This window comes from Natrix helvetica, assembly GCF_964273705.1.
Source record: "Natrix helvetica genome assembly, chromosome: 1".
Classification (NCBI taxonomy): domain Eukaryota; kingdom Metazoa; phylum Chordata; class Lepidosauria; order Squamata; family Natricidae; genus Natrix; species Natrix helvetica.
Genome location: NC_138548.1, coordinates 221,180,244 through 221,202,933, shown reverse-complemented (window position 1 = coordinate 221,202,933; position 22,690 = coordinate 221,180,244). Strand labels below are relative to the sequence as shown.

At 41.0% G+C, this 22,690-nt stretch overlaps 1 long non-coding RNA gene across 1 annotated transcript; it reads right to left on the bottom strand.

Annotated features, from left to right (window-relative positions):
- Window positions 1–3,698: 3,698 nt before the first annotated feature.
- On the bottom strand, window positions 3,699–11,299 carry LOC309389010. The gene is made up of 3 exons (XR_014174875.1): window positions 11,201–11,299; window positions 4,932–5,106; window positions 3,699–3,954 (listed from the first exon to the last, which is right to left on the bottom strand). It is a non-coding gene; the product is annotated as an uncharacterized lncRNA (long non-coding RNA).
- Between the last annotated feature and the right edge of the window lie 11,391 nt (window positions 11,300–22,690).

Genomic DNA, 22,690 nt, shown 5'->3' with positions numbered 1-22,690 from the left:
GGAAATTTTGAGTAGTGCGGAGAATCGGCAAATCCCATCTCTGGCTTGCCCCAGAGTGGGGTAGGAATGGAGATTGTGCAATATCTTTCCCCCAGGAGTGGGGAGGGAATGGAGATTTTTCAGTATCCTTCCCCTGCCATGCCCAACAAGCCACACCCACAGAACCGATAGTTTAAAAAAAATTGAATTTCACCAGTGCATCACACTTTTTCTGAATTCTAGAATAAGTTTTCTTTTCCTAACGGGGGAAAAATCAAAAGAAGTTTACCCTTAACAATCAAGGTTCAGACTCAGAGGAGAGAAACCATTCTTTGTTGACTGTGGACAATGCATTGCTTTGGAGGCAGCTTCAGTCTGGAAAAAAAAGCAGGTTTTTCATTATGGAGATAGCTTTCCCTGATGGCCAATAATTCTGTTGTCCCAATATGTGAAATAATTAAATGCTCTGCTACATTCATTGATAAGTTTCAAATGAATTACCCACCCTCTTGTGGAGATGAGGATGACTCTACAGAGGCAAGAAAAGATCATGTCCTCATGCAGAGATGCAACTTCCTCTCAGCTCAATTGACTTTAAAACAAATCAAGTAGTCGTCTTTCATGATATTGAACTGTGTGTTCCACAACTGTGTCCAGGTAGTCCTCGACTTACAACTGTTTAGTGACAGTTCAAAGTTACAACGGCATTGAAAAAAGTGACTTATGGTCATTTTTCACACTTATGACCATTGCAGCATCCCCATGGTCATGTGATTTATATTCAGATGCTTGACAACTGGTTCATATTTATAGCTGTTGCTGTGTCTCACAGTCACATGATCACCTTTTGCAACCTTCTGACAAGCAAAGTCAATGGGGAATCCAGATTCCCTTAACAACCATATTACAAACTTAATAACTGCAGTGAATCACTTCACAAACGCGGCAAGAAAAGTTGTAAAATGGGGCAAGACTCAACAATTTCTCAGCCACATAAATTTTGGGTTCAACTGTGGTTGTAAGTTGAGGACTACCTGTACTTCTGTTTCAGGAAGAAAAAAAATAAGCTCAAGGTACTTGAAAGCTCTGATTGTAATGTATAATTTCTATAATACTTTCTATAGAGATTAAATTCATAAACCTTTATACACATATCAGCAAACCGTAACTATAGTACAGGTCACTTACACTGATTTGTGACCACAATAGGGACAGGAACTTCCATCATTAAGTGAGTGAGATTATTGTTAAATCAATTATACGCAACTGTACATCCTTTTTTGCTGTAGTTGTTAAAAAAAGCATGGCGATTGTTAAGTGAACCACACAGTTGTTAAGCAGATCAGTGGTGGGTTGCCAATTTTTTTACTACCTGTTTGGGCACGCTCCCACACGCGTGTGCCGCATCTGCGCATGCACAAAAGCATCTGGGCGGGTAGGTGGAGCCTCCCGCTGCTGCTACTACCAGTTTGCCCGATCCAGGCCAAACCGGGAGCAAACCACCTCTGAAGCAGATGTGGCTTCTCCCATTGACTTTGCTTGTTGGAAGCCAGCTAGGAAAGTTGCAAATGGCAATTACTTGACCCTGGAACATTACAATTGTCATAATACATGCCAGCTACCAAGCGCCTGAATTTTGATCAGGTGCTTGGTAACCATGGGAAAGCTGCAATGGTCATAAGTGCAAGATCCAGTTGTAATTCAGTTTTTTTCAGGACTGTTGTAACTTCGGTCACCAAATGAATGATTTTAAGTCAAGGACTAACTAAGACATTATGTTTGGCAAATCAAATCTTAGTATACTTATAAATCTAGCCATTGTATTTAAGTTAAATCAAACCATGTCTTACTGTGTATAAACTCAGCAACATCACAATATTACAACTGAACAGTATTCAGATATGGGATGTTTTCAGCCGCAGAGCTTTGGATGGGGGATAAGAGAGCTACTTTGGCTCTAGTCAGTTTGGATCGAGAGTCACCTTGGCTAGGGATTAAGGCACCAGGCTAGAAAGTGGAAGGCCGTGAGTTCAAGTCCCACCTTAACCATGAAAACCAGCTGAATGACTTTGGGTTAAACACACTCTCTCTCTCAGCCCCACACACTTTATAGGGTTGTTGTGAGGAAAATAGGAAGAGGAAGGAAGAGGAAGGTGCTATTTGAATGATTTGTAAAAATAATAAAGGTGGGATACAATAAATAAATAAAATATAATAAATAAAAATAAATAAGGCAGGATAGTAAAACAATGCAGTTTCTCCCATCTGCAAATATTCGAAAGAGTTACACTTCCGTTTTAAGGAAATCAGAGGATTTAGGAAGTCATGACAAATAAAGAAAAGGTATAAAATGCCCATTACTACGGTATGTTTCTATAAGAGTGCAAAATTTTCCAGGAATTTCTTTGTCCTGCACTAGGAAAAAATACCTTCTCTTAAAAGCAAGAAACTTTTAGCTGTTCTAACTGGAGCCTGTCTTTTGCACATTTAAGGAGTTTTAATGTCTATTCAACTATTTCATATACAAACAGACATGCCTCACGTCAGTATACTTTTGCTGGGAAAGTACATTTCCCTTCTTTCCTTGGTATGGTAACTGCTGCAACCAAGTAACTCAGAACCAGCAGAGAGAACTGATGGCAGGTAATTGCTATTAAATAAGTCCTGAAGTTTTGAGCTGCCTTCAAGGCTCTCTTAGCAGTTTTTGATACTCCTGGGCTGGCCTTTAATCTTAGTCTTGGGAAACACAGTGATATGATGGTTTCAGCCCTGCCTGGAGGAATGGCTTCTAAAAGTAGAGCTGTGTTAAAGGGTCTTATATGACACCACAATAGTCTGTTCTATCTGCTTCAACTTTTATTATCTGCATGAAATCACTAAAAGCTTTGGACTGGCATTCACCTCTTTCTGTTTTCTGTTGTGCAACTTTTGAGCTGGTCTCTGGAGCTGCTTCACAAGCTAAGACTTAACTCAGGCAAGAAGAAAGTAGTGTGGGTAAGAAGCCCAACACTTCAAGAAATGGTGGCTTACAATCAGACCTTGATACGTTCCCTGGAGTATGGGAAATCTAGGAGGCCTGCAATAATGCATAATTCTTACCAGTTTAAACAGCATATTGAGGTAACATCTGGCCAGAATAAATTTTATTTCAGTTTTTAATGTTCTATTGTAATCATCTCCAAACTTAATTCTGACCAGTATGTAGACTATAATCCCAGCCTATTGCTGGCTAAAGTATTCTGGAAAATGGTCCATATTTCTGTAAAGCTTCCTTTTTAAGATAGCTCAGAAAACTTATATTGATACTGGTAGGTGCAAAGTGTATATTATTCACTGGCTGCAGTGATTATACTAATGTTTCCAATGTACAGGCATTGGGCTTTAAAGTCCAAAAATGTTTATGCCCACTTGATGAATTTTAGTAGCATAGATTCTAAAGCACATATTCAGCCTGACAAAAAGAACAGTTGATGGACATGAGGAATACGGCCTTCTGTTCAATTTGATTCCAAATGATACTTACCAGGCTCAATCATTGCAGTTCTTCAATGAGTCAGTCTTGCATATTCTGATTATGCTGATAGCTTAATTTCACAGTTTTAAAAGTTGTTATCATTATCTAGTTCATATATTTCTATCACCTTGGAAAAATTCAAAGTGATTTGGAAAACTTTCACTGAAATAATTAATCAGAAATCTATTTATTCACCTACCTTTCTTTCCCGTTATGATACATACTGCATTAAGTATTAACAATAGCAGTTTAATGATCCATCTACAAAACTTCTGCAATCAGTTGAAGATTCCACCAAGGGCCAAGAACTGCTCATGTGAACGATGTGCCATTGGTAGGTACATTCTTCATTTTCTTCATTTGCCTTCTCCTTCCAGTTTCCTCTTGATTCATAATTTCAGCTGAATAAGTCTCTAAGGATCATGGATCTTGTAGAGTTCCCATTGCTAGATCTTGACCTACTGGAACATTCAAGTGTAAGGAACAGGAAAATTACGGTATGCAAAAATATCGCCTAGAAAGGCATTTCAACATCATATTCTCAAACTGATTGGGGGAAAAACAGCAAAGGAATAAGCAGACTCTCTTCCCTTTATCTGGACATTCTTTTATCACATTCAGATCCTCATTTTTGTGAACCCCCACAGTTCATACATTATACTAATGTATGGCTTGTTTCATCATATTTACTATATAAACCACAATTGGCTGGTTTTCACAATACCCTAAGCCAGGGGTGTCCAAACTTGGGAACTTTAAGACTTGTGGACTTCAACTCCCAGAATTCCCAGCCAGCCTGGCTGGGGAATTCTGGGAGTTGAAGTCCACAAGTCTTAAAGTTCCCAAGTTTGGACACCCCTGCCCTAAGCCAACAAAAACTTTATAGCAATATGCAAATTCAGTATTTGAATACACTGAGGACTTACAAGCGTTACTTGCTTTAGGTCAGCAATGCAGAGATTTTCCACTTCAAGTATGTTCAAATGTTTCAAGGCTGTATGACATCTGTTATTCAGGTGCTTGTTCTAAAAAAACTCAGAAGCTAAAAATGCATTGTAACTGCATACTACTTTCCTGACCTGCTGCCCAATCTTGTTTCAACTTCTCAAGAAAAATATTTTTTTCTCCATATGAAGCTTTTAGTTTTTTTCAATGCAGAACTACGTAAAATATGCTAGATTTAATGTTACTTTCACTTCAAAAAGTAATCCAAATATTTGACCAGATCATGGACACTGAGTCAGGTAGGATAATTTAAATCCTATTCCTTTTGCAAAGAACATTTTTCCAACTCAAAGCATTCCAGAAAATTTACATACCTCTAGCATTGGGCAAGTTTAAAGGGATTTCAAGTATATTCATTAGCTGTGACTTTAAGGAAAGTTTGGAGGAGATTTTCAGTGACATTCCCACCCACATGCTGATCTACATTACTAACCTTTATTTGGACTAAACATATTAATTCAAGTATCTCCTCCAGGTTGGGAATTTCTGGCCGAGTTGCAACTTTCAGCAGCATCAGCAGGATGGCCAACTATGAGGGACACAGAGATTTGTAATTCTGCAACATTTGGAGAGCCATGGATCTTTCCTTGCCTGAATTAGGACGTTATCTAGAAAGCACTACAGTAATCAGGCTCCGATTTCATTGAATTGTTTCAATAACTCGACATCTTACAAAGGACTTAAGCATGCAGTCCAGGGCTGTATTCACGTAATATACTAAGCCAAGGTGGTGGATGGTGTATGAATAACATAACACACTAATTCAGAAGTGAACTGAAACATACAGTATTATGGTTTAGTATGGGAAATGAATTCATGTAACTCATGATGCACTATTAAGCCATTCTTCTATCTCCTCTACCTGAATGGGTAATATTTGTGTCCCCTACAGTTTTAGTCCAAGTAGAAACATGGGTAACCAACGGGCAACCTTATGTTCTACTACTAATATAGCCCTGAGGAGCCCTTACTAGGCATCTGAAGAATCTCAGAGTTGTCCAGGAACAGTATGAAAACCATTAGCCTAAAGGCATCCACCCTCCTCTTGCTACCATAAACTCCACAGAGACTTGATTTCCCGCAATTCATAAAGGCAACAAGCTTCTCTTGAGCGCTCATCTTGTTCCAGATAATTATAGCACTTCAAATCTATTTGCATGGTAAACCAAAATAAAAATAGGTTCCCCTGTAACCAGAATTATAAGCCCCCAAACCAGAAATATAACAAGCCAGAATTAGCTCAATACCATAGGCTAGCATTCTCCCTATGTCCAGCCTTTCTTTCTTCATAAAAGCTCTGTTTGCTTAACTGTGTTGCTAAACTAAAAGTATGGTTAATCGTGGGGGCCATTTTAGATCTTAATAATATACTCCATGCCTCTTTAGCTTGCTATGTCATCCAAGCACAGAACACTGATCACATTGGGTCTAGTATCAACCCACAAGCCTGGATTTTAAGCTATACTTTGAGCACAAGTAAAACACTCCCTGCCAAAGTATCTACCTTAGGAAACATTCTTCCTCCCTCAAATCTACTGACTTTTGGTATGTCCTTAAAAGCCTGGCTCTTTGCTCAAGTCTGAGGCCCTGAGTATGTGAAGGTAGACTTTTATTGGTTAATGTAGTGATATGATGAGTGATGTATTCTCGGCTGCTGCATATTTATCTTTTATATTACTGCAATTGTTTTTATTTTAAAATTTTGTTCACTGCCCAGAATCTCTTGGGTCAGCCATAAAAAATAAACTAAATAAATAAATAAATCCCTTGTAGTGTGTATTGATTTATTTTATTTATTTATTTAGGTTGTCGAACATGTACAAGATAACAGGTATAAGTATAAACATGGACATGAACAAGGAAATGAGTATAAATAAATGGGGACAGGAGGACAGGGACGGTAGGCACGCTGGTACGCTTATGCACATGGCCACATACACACAGTGTACATATACAAATATATCCCTGTACCACTATCAAACACAGGATCATCAAACTTGTTTTAAAACCAGCTTGATATACTCGACAATGTCTGGATTCCCACATTTCATAAGCCATCAATCAATCATGATTTATAGATGACTATAGCTGCGTTCACACAATAAGCCAAATCCAAACCAACATTTAGTTTAGTGTAATACATGACATCCACACATTGTTAGACATTAACAGTTCTATATCTATGTTAAGGATAGCTTTGCAAATTAAAGTGGGTGCTTTTTTTAAAGCCCAAGAACAGGTATTTTTCTTTCTCATTGGCTGGAAATTCTTGCTCCCTTATTAGCATACAAATTCAGCCCTCCTTATTTAACAGAAGTAATCATAAGTAAAATGGAAGGTGTGATTGAAGAATACTTAGTACTTATTAATCTTCATTGAACGAATAAGGGAGTTTCTCTTACACATTTTGGCACCATTGGAAGAAACTTTTTAAAAAACCCTTTTCTTTTCTCTCCTTGGAATGGATGTGGGAACTCTTAGGCCTCACAGGCAATCTTGCCAGATCTCTTGATTGATTTAACTTTGGTGCACATCCCACTCCTTGCTCTGCAAAACATCTATCTCACGCTCTTTATACCCCAGATTCGTTAATACTGAATCTTACTCATATGTTCTCCTTCAGACTTAAGGGATTCATCACTTTTATGAGTACTGTCTCCTATCTTCCCTCTAATAGAAGTGGTTTACCCTGGAAGATGCTTGCCAGGCATAAACACAACTGAAATAGCAAAGGGCAGAACAACAACCTTAGCTAGGGAAGAGAGAGAGAGAGATGGTTTCCTGCTTGTGACTTAAGTCTTCAGTACTTTCTGATAATATTAAGTCATCACTGGACACAGAACTGAAATGTGGCACTGAGGAGTCCAACTCTTTGCTGAGGGCAGGAATCGAAATCAAATTAAGGGGAAATCACCATCTTTCTGGGAACGGGTCTCATTATCAAGCTGCTTTTATCATTATGAAGTTTTTTCCTAATATTGAATGGACACCTACATTCTTAATTGCTGCAATTAAGGCCATTATTCTGTGTCCTGCATTCAAGAACCCTAGAGAAATAGTCTTGGCCTTCTTTTAGGTGGCCACCTTTCCAATATTTGAAGACTACTAGGTATCATATTCCTCCATAGTCTTCTCAAGACTAAACATTCCTTCAATCTTATGTTTTAGTTCTTGTTGCCCTTTCTCTCATCTTGTTACAGTTCACTTTAATCTTTCCTGAAGTGAAATGGCTGTAAGTCAAGATGGGTTGACCTACTACTTTCTTGGATTAGAAAGCTGCATTTTTACTGATACAACATTCATTCATCTTTTTTGCAGTTACGTCACTCTGTCAATTCAGCTTGTAATCAACTACTATGACAGTGTTTTTTTTTTCACAAGGACTATTATCAAACCAGGTATCCACCATCACCTACTCCATGACAGAATGTCAGGACAGGTTCTTTACAACCAGCTACATCGGCCATTCCCAATGGGGTAAAACAGTGTTATGTACTAGCCCCAGTCCTATGCAATCTGTTCTTTGTATATGCATGGTATCAAATTCTAGCCAGATCTGAACGAGGGAATGTACATCAGGTACTTATTGGAAAGCTTTCTCACTGGCCTTCACCACTGGAATGAAGTGCCTCTATATAGTCATTCAAGAAACCCTTACAGGGATCTATAGTTGATGCTGAACATATTTTAAGATGCTACTATGCTCTTTGACCTAACATCCTGAACAAGTCTGAAGTACTTTACCAGCCCGTGCTAAATACCAAGCCCATAGAACCATAAATCAATGTTGTTGATACCCAGCTGACAAACGTAAACAGCTTCAAATACTTAGGAAGCATCATCTCAAGCGATGGGTTTTGGGCAAAGAAATTGACTCCAGGATCAGCAAGGCCAGGTAGGCACTGGGGCGACTACATACTAGAGTGCTCGATCAACCCAACATCTGTCTCTCCACAAAACTGAACATCTACAGAACTCTAGTTATCTCTTTTCTTCTATATGGTTGTGAGTCCTGGACTCTGTACTGCAGACCCATCAGTAACTCAAAAAATTTCCCATGCATACTTTCCACTTCATTCTCAGCATATGTTGGCAAGACCGTGTCTCCAACCTGGAGGTCTTGTATTGTATGGAGACCACCATGATTGAGTCCCTGTTTATCAGAACCCAGATAAGATGGGTGGGGCATGTCATCAGAATTGATGCCTCATCAATTTCTCCATAATGTAATGGAGCCCGGGAAGAGACCGCAAGGTCAACCATGAAAACTCTACAAAGACACTGTGAAAGAAGCACTATGCCAATTATGACATTCAGCCAAGGAAACTAGAAGCGGCAACTGCTGGTTGAACCTGCTGGAGAACCCTGTGCAATAAAGGCTCTACTGGCTTTGAAGACAGATGTCACGCAAAACTAATAAAAAATAAATAAACAAACATTAACATCACAGAATAACACTCAGTTACCACAGCAATGGACTACCAGTGGCCCCAGACTGGGGCTTCAGAGCCACTTCTATGTCCACAAATGAATTGCACAACAGCATGTTTTCTTCAGACCTGTAACTACCATCTATTAATAATCATTCCCTTCACCTCCTCATCCAAGTTATTAATGAAATATTGAAATGTTGAAGTTTTCTGGCCATCAGCAGTTCTTTAGAATCTTGTTAAAACTCCCACTGTCTAATTAAGTTAGATACTAGATTAAGAAATTAATATGGCAATAAACAGTTGAATCGGGGACAGTTCCATCTACTGATTTCATTGCTTACCTTAGGGCTTTATCCATTGGGACAAAGTATTCAACATCCTCTCCTTAATTTATATTTTTTTTGGAAATGGAGTATCAGAAATGTACCACCCGTACCCAAAATCACATAAAAACTATAGGAAGAAAGCATACAAGGAACTGCACATTCTGAAACATATCCATATTTGCCCCAAAAGGAAAAAGAAAATAACTCTCAATTTAAGACAAGTCCTCCCCCACCAAAGTCATTAAATAGTAAAATCTCATTTATCAATATAATTATATTTTGGGTGAATTTAAGATAGCACTCCCATTTTAAAACTTATTCATTCGAGGAAGTAATTCTGCCTTCCCTTTTAGGCAAATTCATACAGAGCCAGACTGACAATAAATTCAATTTCCATTCTGATATCCTTTATTCTATGTGACTTGATTTCTCTTCATCAGACACTAAAAACATTCAATGCAGTAGCAATATCTGAATATCTCCATCCAGATCATGTCATTCTCAACAGGCTTGGAAGCTAAAAGGATAGGTTTGAAGTTGTTTGTCAGCTTAAATGCCCCACTGAAACTCCATCATTGAAAAAAATGCATCCATTGTTTCCCCAAAATTAGTCAGTGCCACTTGCTATAGAAGTGAAGGGGGAGACACAAAGTCTGAGGAAAAGGGGCTTTCAGGGGGTGGTATTTTAAATGAGAAAAATATTTCCTTATATTTTAATGTAAAAGAATAGTTAAAGTATGAAAAATGTTTGGAAATCAAGAACCAAACTAAAATGTAAAAGAGGAGTCAGGAGTCAGGCAAACAAATCTTCAGGTCCATGGCACAGGACCTAGTTACTTGCAGGATCGTATCCTGCCCCATACATCCCTGCGACCAATTCGCTCGCACAAAGAGGGACTTCTCCAGGTGCCGTCCACCAGACAGTGTCGGGGGGCGGCGCCTAGGAGCAGAGCCTTCTCTGTGGCGGGCCCAGCCCTGTGGAATGACCTCCCCCCGGATATTAGGACTACCTCTGACCTCCGCTCCTTCCGTGCAAAGCTCAAGACACACCTTTTCCAAGTAGCTGGCCTGGCTCAACCATAGTTTGATCATATCGCTCCTGACGGGTTTTTAATTTGTAATTTTACTTAGGGGATTTTAAATTGTAATTTTAATTCTATCTCCATTTATCTGTCTACCTCCTCCACGTATACGTCTATATTTTTGTGTATGTATTGTCTATATTTGTATTTTATGTGTTTTTATTGTACGCCGCCCCGAGTCCTTTGGGAGAGGGTGCGGCTAACAAATAAAATTTTATTATTATTATTATTAGTTTGTTGAAGTTCATGAAAATTATAAAAATAAGGATCAGAAAAAAGGGAAACTGCTTACAAAATACTTTAAATTCAGAAAATTAGAATTAGTCAACAGTATATAATGTGGCAAATGTATATTCCGATATTTGGTTTTCTTACTCTACCTACTACCCACTGACTTTTTTGAAAATTTAATATTTTCTATTAAGTCTTCTAGTGTAGGCCCTGGTTTTTGGGTAGGGGATGTGATCACAGGACATGCTATTTTTAACTAACAAGGAGATTAAACTGAGTAGAATGAGAAGTTGGTCACATCATCACACTCAGGTGGTTCCCTTAAACTATGGTTTCTTAAAAGACAAGCAATTTAGTTCACACGCGATGGGCTAAATCAAAACAAACTAACCACAATATAGTTTTTAGTGTAATATTACCAGACACCATCTTTGGACCAGAGGCCTAAAGATTCACTCAAGAGTTGACTCTGCTACAATTTGCTGAATGAGACACAATTGGTTCACATGCTAAGCCAAAATTAATTAAACCACTTTATGATTTAGCATGCTGTGGAAATATGGCCCAGCTGCCGTAAGAACAGAAATTATGAAGTTGAAAGTACTTTTCTCTGCTTCTCTATAAACTTACCTATATGACATAGCTCTCTTGCCGTGGGTTGAATTATCCACACAAAGCTCGTCCGAATCCCAGAGAAATCCCAACAGAACAGTCGGCAATGAAAAGGATTGATGCAAAAGCAGAGAGAAAACATTCCAACCATTTTAAACCAGAGGCTCCGCCTCCAGAATTAGATAGGAAATTTGACCTGGTTAGATTGTAGAGTGACCTCATTAATATTTATTTTAATAGATGGCAACCTATCTCTTCTGCTAGAAATATAGCTCTTCTTTTCCTGTCACTCTTAGCAGAATTCCCAGGCCAGTTTACAAAATCCAAAGATAAAATAGAGCATTCACATATATTATCAACACATTATTAGAGATGGCACACCTTACCATTAATTATTTGATGACCCCAAATAATTGCAGCAACCCTATTGTTATTCCCATTGTTCCTTCACCTCTACACAGGGTTGCCATAGTAGCATGCTTTCTCACCCTTCCTTTCTCACTAAAAGGCTAGAAGTGAAGTAATAGCATCTCTAAGTCAGTGTCGGAGGAGACTGTTGTAACTCCACCCCCAAAGCCTATTTCGTCTTGGCCTTCTCTCTTCTTTTCCCCACAATACAGGATGGTCTTTAAAAGCAGGGTATTTAAAATAGCCAATAGCAGAAGAACTTACAAAGGTGCATACTGTGAGATGCAGCCTTTACAAGGACTGAGCAACTGGATTAGACATGGTGCCAAGTTATAATACAATACAATACAATAGTAGAGTTGGAAGGGACCTTGGAGGTCTTCTAGTCCAACCCCCTGCCTAGGCAGGAAACCCTATACCGTTTCAGACAAATAGCTATCCAACATCTTCTTAAAGACTTCCAGTGTTGAGGCATTCACAACTTCTGGAGGCAAGCTGTTCCACTTGAACAACAACACCCATACATGATGGTTTAGCAAAAAGCACATACCAGTACATGTCCTCAGAGTTATAATGCAACTGAGACCTGACAGTTTGCCATAGTGTAACTATGTGCTAAGAAGGCTTGTTCCATAAATGTGACCATATGTGGGAATGACCTTGGGAGAAAGGAGGGAGGCCTGCAATCTAGGTAATAGTCTGATAAGAGGCAGCTGGATCTACATGGGAAGCGGTTCAGAAGTGATCCTCCCTAGTTTTTCACTCAGACTAAAAAAAAGGGAGGGGGGCTTACTTTCAGTTTTGCAAGAGATTAAATATAATCTAACAATAAAAATGGAGATAGTAACGCCTTGATGTCTTTCTTGTCTGGACTCAAAGACCTAATTATCAGTGGCGGATTAAGGCTCACTGGTGCCTAAGCAAACCTTGTGCCCCCTTCCCTTGTCCACACTGTACAAATCTTCATTGTTGTTGTTTTTTCTTTCTTAACTTTGTGGTGGTCCCTTTGGGCCTGGTGCCCTAAGCACGTGCTTAGTCTGTTTGATGGTTAATACACCACTGCTAATCATGATTGAAACAGGCATATGAAATAGAATGCCCATAGACACCAACATATCTATAAAGACTTCCCATTGTGATATCAGCTTTTATATTCTACCTCATGTTCTTTTAAATATAATCAAATATGAAATTGCCCCATCCCCAGCTGATTATTTGTTTAAAATAAAAATGTTGGATTCTAACAAACATCTCACTGCAATGACAAAGAAAATCCTGGGAAATCTTGTAGGAAACAGGTGTTTTAGTGACAGGCAAGGCCTACAAGAGCAGTCATTTTGGGATGATTAACCACTGACATCCATTCTTTACCCGTGGCTCAAAAGGTTTTGTCTATATTGTATTTAAATAATCATGGCTTGTTTAAAGCAAACACATTTGATTTAATTTGTGAGCACAATCGAAGATCAGTTCACACTTCAGACAAAGGCTTTATTCCAGGGGTGGTATTCACTTACTTTCTCTATCGGTTCGCAAGTGTGAGTGCATGTGCTGCGTCCAAGCATGTACTCGGCCTTCCACGCATGCACTTTGCTCACATGCACGGTTTGCATGCATGCACATGACTTGAAAACATACCTAAATAGGACGGCATGGAGCCGGGGCGGGTGAGCAGGCCCACCCGCGATTTCCACTACCAGTTCGGGCAAACTGGCCCGAACTGGCTGAATACCATGTCTGTTTATTCCCCCTGCCATGTTGCAGTACTATCCAGCCATGTTACAGTGAGCTGTCTGTCTGTCTGTCTGTCTGTCTGTCTGTCTGTCTGTCTGTCTGTCTGTCTATCCATCCATCCATCCATCCATCCATCCATCCATCCATCATCTATCTATCTATCTATCTATCTATCTATCTATCATCTATCTATCTATCATCTATCTATCATCTATCTATCTATCTATCATCATCTATCTAATCTATCTATCTATCTATCTATCTATCTATCTATCTATCTATCTATCTTTCTACCTACCTACCTACCTACCTACCTACCTACCTACCTACCTATCTATCTATCGATCTATCTATCTATCTAGGTTAGCAGAAAACATTGCCAATTCCCATCCTGCCTCTTTTTAAGCAGTCCCCTTATTTCCCTGCAAGAAATGGCACAAAGGCTAACCGATCTTCTTGACAGGCCTTATGTCTATCCTTGGATAGTATTAACAGAAAGGAAAAAAAATGCTGTTCTAATATCTGCTTTAAAAGTCTCTGCTGGCATAACACAGAAAATATAATTTCCACCTGGCTTATTTAAACCAATATCTTTCAAAGTGTGCTCCGAGGACCCCCGAAACTTTCCGAAGTGCACAAAATCAAAATTATTCACCAAATGAGACTGAAAAATACTGTAATACAATATTAAAATCCCATCAAACGACAGTAAGAAGTTGTACAGTAGTGGTAGCAATTGCATCATTTTAAACTTTAATATGGTAATTATTAATATATATAGAAAATTCATACAAACAAAAGCTCTTTAGGGATACGCCATAATTTTTTTTAAGTGAAAAGAGGTCCTAAAGGTAAAAAGAAAAAAGAAATACTGATCTAAACCATCCTTGGACTGTCTTGGTAGCACATTGACAGATAGAGGCAAAGTTATGAGGAAAACTTTCAACAAACAGTAGGTGGAACATTTATTTTTCTTGGAGCAAGTTTGGGCATGGAAGGCTCAGTGTATGAACTAAATCCACCCACTGAATTCAAGCTGGGGACTTAAGAACTTCTGATTCAATTTGTTGCCACAATTGCTGATATATGGATATGGCTGTGCATGGCAATACAGGTAGTCCTCAACTTATGATGAGAACTGGGGCAAGAATTACCATTGTTAGGTCATAAAACATGATTGCATTACTACAGGGGTGACAATCCTTGCGATCTTGGTTGCCATCATTAAATGAACCCCACGATCCATAGATGAGACAACTTCCTGTTGGCTTCCCATAATCAAAGTCAGTGGGGAAGCCATCTGGAAGTTGCAAGTCCAGGACTGGCAGGCAGGTAAGTGTTATTGCCAGGTGGGGCAGGGAAGAAATGAACGGTGGGGGGGTGAGAGGCATCTTGTGGCTCAGTAATGGTGTGCGAGAGGTGCTGCATGGGTCAGGACTCAGGAAGGAGTGCAAATATGTGTGAGAGATACCGTGCAGGTCAGGGAGGTTGCACCAAGTTCAGGGCAGGTTGGGGATGCAACAGGATGCACAAGGCTGCAAAGAAGCATGGTTCAGGGAGGTGCATGGTGATTCATGAGTGGCCAGTGTGCCTGGGGGAGAGGGAGACCACCCCAGCAATTTGTGACCTTTCCTACTGTCTTTCCCATTGAGTTTCTGGGGAAGCCAGCAGGAAGGGTTGCAGATGGCAAGCACCTGATTGTGGGGTGGTTGGCAACCAATCATAAGTGTACACAGGTTGCTAATTGCCCAGATTATAATCACATGATTATAGGGTTGCTGGGATGGCCAGTGGCTGAATTAATGGTTATAAGTTAAGGACTATGTATAATCAATTGCAGGTTTTATTCCTCTCCTTACTTGAACAACTGATTTCTTGCCTGTGGCTCAGTTGTTTGTTTATTTAAAATATGGTTCCCAAATTACTCTGGTTAGCTTATAACTTGGGACCAACATGAATGATAGATAGATAGATAGATAGATAGATAGATAGATAGATAGATATGGATGTGGATGGATAGATGGATGGACGGAGAGAGGGGGGAGAGGGAGAGAGAGAGAGATGAAATATACAATTGACTGTAAGATCAAATATTCAAACTAACACCCACACAAAACTAAACAAGCAAAAGGATAATAGCAAGCTCCGCTGTCACCCTGTATCTGCAAGGCTTGAAAGAACAACTGGAATGGGATGAATCCTGATGGAACTCCTGGGGGTGGTCATTCCAGAGGGAAGGCATTGCAACTGAAGCACTGTAGATGTGTTTCCTGGGTCTCATAAGATGACACCCTGGTGCACCAAACTGGATGGGCAGAAACCATGGGAGTTAGGCAGCCCCTCAGGTATCCAAGCCCTATATCCTAAAGGGCTTTAAAAGTGATAACAAGGACCTGGTTATGGCACCCAATTCTGCTGACACTGTTTATCAAATCCCGAAAGCCACTTATGCCAAAGCAAATCTGGGTAGCATAAAATCAAATTTAAATAACAACCGTTCAAATAAGTTAACGAAACATTGAGAAAGATAAAAGCAGCAATCTTTCAACACACATACATACAGCTTTCCCTCCTGTGACCCACCATCCAAACATAACCTAAAGCCTAAGGGGCAAAACCAAGTTTTAAAGGCTTGCTTGGATGAGGTTAGAGTAGGGGGCACACAAATCTCACGGGGTAGGGGGAAACCTTCCTTTTAATCATGATGAGCAGCTTACTCAAGTGTGTGCCTCTGACTCAGTGGTGGGTTGGAAATCCCGTTCCAACCGGTACGGTTGGAACAGGGCCGGCAGTGTCCTCATGGACGCATGCAGCATGCGCATTCATTCAAGCGCCTCCGCAATGCTCCGCAACGCTCCAGATGCCCCGCGGAGTGTCGCACAGGTGATGTATGCGCCATGCGCCTGTGCAGAAGCGCAGAAGCCTTTAAACTCCGGTAAGGAACTCAGGCAGGCAGCTGGGCCCTCTGGAGCACTGTACCGGAACGGTATCCGGTGCTCTGGACTGGCTCCGGTACGCGCGTACCGGGGCGTACCGCCTGCCACCCACCACTGCTCTGACTCCAAGATTTATATTTCTGGAGTCAGAATAGCAGCCGCTTTGTAGAAAGCTGCTTTTTTTACTTGTAGAATTATGCTGTACTAGAGAGAGTTATCACTTTTTTCTCAAATAAGTCCCACTGCATTCAGTGAGATTTACCATTAAGCAAATATGGAGATGATTATAAACTCAGTTTATTATACCAGGAGTAAACCCAATTTGATACACTGGAAAAAAATAGACATATGTAAGCAACTACTGTAAGCAACATTATGCATATTTCTTTGGATTCAATGATGTTAGACTAAAATTATATTCTAGGTAGAGGTGGGGTGTACATTCCTAAGTAAATAAATGACATTCCAGCAAGACATGGTTTACTAAATAAACAATGATTGGTTTTTACCCATTAAATTATGAATTCTCTTACAAGCTATAATGGCTAGTTTGCCCAAGATGCTAATCCAAAACCAAATCACCACATTATGGATTAGCATGACTGATGAATCAGCATTATGTGACAAATATTGCCAAATAAATAAGATTAAAGCTGAGTATCTTTGAAAACGGTTAGTGGGATGTGTTGGATTGGGTAATGGATAGGCACACACAGCCTTAATGGTAACAACAGCTCTTTATTAAGTACAACAAGTGAGAACAATCCAGTGAAGATTGAGTCTGACAGCAGCCCTTTTATAGGGAGCTGTCAGACCCTTCGACCAATAGGATTAAACCTCTGTTCCCGTCTTTCAAGGCGTTGATACCGGTCACCTCTAGGCCCAGGGCTTGGAACCAATCTAGCCCGAGGAGGCTCTGCAGGTTGCCGCTTACCACTGTCACTGGGAGTTTCCCATCGAACTGCTTGAACTTCACCTGGAAGGTGCCTTGACCCACGATGGGAACCCGGTTTCCTTGGTAATCATGTATGCAGATGTCAAGGGTGTGAAGATGCTGCTTCTTTAGGCTAGGGATAGCCTGCTTTAGGGTAGACCACATTATGATGGTCAGTGATGACCCGGTGTCGATCTCCATCTCACATAGAGAGTCCTCGATGAGGACTGTGACCTTCAGCTTTTTTGGCCGCCTGGTGCGGACTTGGCCGATTGATGTGTGGTAGGTGACTCTATTGTCGCCCTCTGAGCGCCACGGTGGCCTCCGCCAGGCCCCTTGACTGGGCCTCTGTTGGCGGTTTGGTGCGCTTCTAGGCTGCCAGGCAGTGGCAGGAAATTCGCTCCGGCACATCTTGGTGATGTGCCCCTTTCGCTCGCAGTGCTGGCAGGTTGTGTCATGGAAACGGCAAGCTGATCTGGCATGGTCTCCTCCGCAGCTAGTGCAAGGCGGGAGACGCAGTTTGAATTTGCACGCCGGCTGGGCGCGGCTACTGCGCATGGGGCAGCTGTCATCTTCTTCGCCTTCTGCAGCCTCGCGATGTACGCATGTACTCTTTTGTGCTTCTTGTGGAGTGCTTTGGCGCTGCAGAGTCTCAGTAGATTTGACGGCTGATTCGGATGCCCTGGCTTCGTCCAAGGTGATCTGCAGAGTGAGGTTAGATTTATCGAGTAACCTCCTCTGTAGGTTAATGTCCCATACACCGCAAATTATGTGGTCCAGAATCAGCTCGTCCAGGTCTCGGAATTTGCAGTACACTGAGGCCTTGCGGAGCGCCGCAACGTACTCGTTAATTGACTCACCCTCCTTCTGGTTTCTGATGTTAAATTCATGCCGGCAAATGTGCTTGGACAGCTTGGGCGCATAGTGGGTCCTTACTGTCTGCTGAAGCATGGACCAGGCGACTGATTGTAGCGGTGTCGGCTCAGAGAGGTCTTTCGCCGTCTCAAACACTTCCCGGCCACAGTCCCCGAGGAACATGTTCTTCTTGCGACCTTCAGAAAAGCCTATGAAGTTGTTTGCCTCGAGGAAACAGTCAAATTGTAGCATGTACGAGTCCCAGTGCTTGGTGACTGGGTCATACGGAGTCGGTGGGGCATGCATGGCCATTTTGTCTTTAGAGGGCGTTTTGAGTTTGCCGCTCAAAAATGGCTGCTTGAAGCCGCGCTGAGCTCCGGGCTGGATGTACTTGCTGGATTGCTTCACTCTTTTCGGTTCGCCTAGTTGCCTTCCAATCCCACCTTCATTGCAAATGTTAGATTGGGTAATGGATAGGCACACACAGGCTTAATGGTAACAACAGCTCTTTATTAAGTACAAGTGAGAACAATCCAGCGAAGGTTGAGTCTGACAGCAGCCCTTTTATAGGGAGCTGTCAGACCCTTCAACCAATAGGATTAAACCTCTGTTCCGACTGGTGGAAACCACTGTAGTTAAAGCACGTATCTAACAGGATGGAACATCTCATTGGCCAGCTGAGGAAATCTCCATTTTTAAAGAATGCAACCCTGGAGGGGAACACATTGTTAAATTTTATAAAAGTGGGATAGGGATTTGGAAGCAAGTGACCAGATTTTATGTTAACCTAAAACAATACAGTAGCAAAAAGTGGGATATAAATCCTACAGATTTGCCAAACATGGTTTACTTTCTCCCCTATTTTTTTTAAGCTTATTTTACAATTAGAAACTAACTTGCAGACTTCTGGGGTTTGCAGGCCAGGAAGGGTTGTTTCACAAGACTACAGTTCAGTATTTCCTGGGAAGAGAAGGAAATAGCTATTAAGTGAATGTTAGTATTTGCATGGGGAGTTACACAAACTTTAATTATACCTTCACTTTAAAAAATCATTATTTATTTGTGAGCTTGCATGACGCAGGCTCACAAACTAGTCAACCACATTCCAACCTAGGTTGTTTTATGAATCCAATCTCTGTGGTTAGGTTACGGTTTGTTGTGCAATGCCGACACATAAGTTGGGTGAGTAAACCACATCTTTCTTAACTACGGTGAAGCACGAAGCACGGACACTGTCTGGAAAGCTCTGCCCTTTCATTCTTGATTTACGAGACTTGGCTATGATGGGGTAGCCTTGCTGGAAACATATTAAGATCTGCTGGTGTTATTCCTTCTTACAGAGCTTTTCATGTGCCCTTATATCAGTTCTGGTGCTGAAGCCAATCTAATATCTCTGGAGGCACTGTGTTGTCCCAAGAAAGTCCTTGCTTTTACCTTGAGGGGAAGCCTCCTCCTCCTCCTCCTCCTCCCCCGCCCCCAGAGTAGAAAGGGTGAGATCTGGGGAACCGTCAGGCCAAACAGCTTTCGCTAGCATCACAGCCTCTGGTTTTCCAGCTGGCAAGTCTGACCGTAACTGCAGATGTGTTGGATGCCAGCCCAACTCTTCCTGAAGGAGGGCGCAAAATGGTTGGGAAATATGTAGCCAGTTTGTTTTGGCTGAAAGACCAGTTTTCTGTCCAGGCAGAGGAGAGAGAGAGAGAGAGAGAGAGGGAGGGAGGGAGGGAGGGAGAGAGAGAGAGGGAGAGAGAGAGAGAGAGATGGGTGGGTCTTATTTTGTAGTGACCCCAAATGGCTGACTTCACAATATATTGCTGGAGATGGGGCTCGAAGAGGAGCTGGCATCAAGGGAACAACACCAAAACAATGGCAAACCCCAGCCGTTGTTTTATTTAATCCCTCTACACTTGCACCGCTTCCAAATAAAGGAAATCCAGGCCAGGAGTCACTTTTTTTTTTAAAGTATATTATTATTGGTTGTCTGCATTTCTTGGCATGGAAAAGCAAAGGCTGGTGTGTGTACTGTATAGGCTTGCCTGAGATAGGGGTAAAAAAGCAGACAGCATTTTTTTAAAAAGTCTTTGACAAAATTAAACACATCGCCATCTTAGAAGAAACACCTTTCAAATATTTCCTCTTCAAAGCTGTATTGTACCAAATTCTGGAACTCCAAAAGAGGTCTCCACAGGAGTTGAAAAAAGAGTAAAGGACAGCTGGCTATTTTTCCGTAACTCAGTTTTGGAGGCAAAGATCAACAACGAGGCTGCAGCATAAAAATCAGAATTAACACAGATAATGATATTAAAGTATATCGACAGGGACTGGCTGAAAAGTCTACAATTTTTCCAGTTTCTTTGGCCACAATTTGTATATGCCTAAACACATGCTTAAAAAGGGATGTGGTGGCTCAGTAGCTAAGACACTGAGCTTGTCGATCAGAAAGGTCAGCAGTTCGGTGGTTCGAATCCCTAGCGCCGCCTAACGGAGTGAGCTCCCATTACTTGTCCCAGCTTCTGCCAACCTAGCAGTTCGAAAGCACATAAAAATGCAAGTAGAAAAATAGGAACCACCTTTGGTGGGAAGGTAACAGCGTTCCGTGCGCCTTTGGCGTTGAGTCATGCCAGCCACATGACCATGGAGAACGTCTTTGGACAGCACTGGCTCTTTGGCTTTGAAACAGAGATGAGCACTGCCCCCTAGAGTCATGTGAGGGGAACTTTTACCTTTACCTAAACACATAGTTTGCAGTGAAAAAGCAAAAAGCAGTAATGAGACTTCCTGTTTTCAGGTATATATTTTAAAGAATATATCACAAGTGGAAAAGTGGTTGGGAGGGACGAGAAAAAAACCACACACACACGTGCAGGTTGAGAATTAATTTAAGGACTATCCTGAGTTTATCCTATTCAAGAAAAAGAAGTGCTAAGAGAGGCCTTTCAATAAAATTATAGTAGTGTAACATTTTTTCTGCCACAACTTGACTGAAAGACTGCTGCCAAAGGGCAACCGAAAAAAGTAGAAAAAAATATGAGCAATGCACCATTTGTTTAGTGACCAAAGTTACAACGGCCCTGAAAAAAGTGACTTATGAACATTTTTCACTTTTACGACCATTGCAGCGTCTCCATGGTGATCAAAATTCAGATGTTTGACAACTGGTTTATTTTTATGATGGTTGCAGTGTCCTGGGGTCATGTGATTTACCTTTTTCGAACGTCTCACAAGCAAAGTCAATGGGAATTAAGTTTCACTTAGCAACCATGTTACTAACTTAACAACTGCAGTGATTCGCTTATAGTAACTACTGTGGCAAGAAAAGACATAGAACAGAGCAAAACTCACTTATAACTTTCTGGTTTTAGCAACAAAAAAATTGGGCTTAATTGTAGTTGTAAATCGATCTGTATCTCTTCGTATCATGCCTAAAAGCCCAAGAAACAGAAATCCAAATAGGATGGGCAAAAAGAAACAAGGATGATTCTCAATATTTGAGATCTCTTTTACACACACACACACACGCACACGCACACACACGCACGCACACACTTGTTACAACAGACACTCTTTCACAGTTGACCTTTCCCCACACACATGGTGCCAGCCGTATAGATTCTAATCACAGAGAAGAATTGCTTAGTTGAGAAGCAGTGAAGTCAAATCAATATAATGTAACTAAGGTTTATTCAATTTGCTAGATATGCAAGACCCACTGAATTATAAAGGGTCATACACTATGTGGGATTTATTAACACCATCTTCTCTCCAAAAAGATCATGGATCTACAATCCTCGAAGTTGCTGATTTTCATGAAAATGTGAAATATGAAGTATAATGCAATCCCAGACTGCATTAATAAAAGGAGAGAATCACGTGAAGTGTCAATACCACTTTATAATGCCTTGGTAAGACCACACTTATACAATACAATACAATAGTAGAGTTGGAAGGGACCTTGGAGGTCTTCTAGTCCAACCCCCTGCCTAGGCAGGAAACCCTATACCGTTTCAGACAAATAGCTATCCAACATCTTCTTAAAGACTTCCAGTGTTGGGGTGTTCACAACTTCTGGAGGCAAGCTGTTCCACTGATTAATTGTTCTAACTGTCAGGAAATTTCTCCTTAGTTCTAAGTTGCTTCTCTCCTTGATTAGTTTCCACCCATTGCTTCTTGTTCTACCCTCAGGTGCCTTGGAAAATAGTTTGACTCCCTCTTCTTTGTGGCAACCCCTGAGATATTGGAACACTGCTATCATGTCTCCCCTAGTCCTTCTTTCTCTTAAGCTAAACATACCCAGTTCCTGCAACCGTTCTTCATATGTTTTAGTCTCCAGTCCCCTAATCATCTTTGTTGCTCTTCTCTGCACTCTTTCTAGAGTCTCCACATCTTTTTTACATTGTGGCGACCAGAACTGAATGCAGTATTCCAAGTGTGGCCTCACCAAGGCATTATAAAGCGGCATCAACACTTCACGTGATCTTGATTCTATCCCTCTGTTGATGCAGCCTAGGACTGTGTTGGCTTTTTTGGCAGCTGCTGCACACTGCTGGCTCATATTTAAATGGTTGTCCACTAGGACTCCAAGATCCCTTTCACAGTTACTACTACTGAGCAAGGTACCACCTATACTATACCTGTGCATTCCAT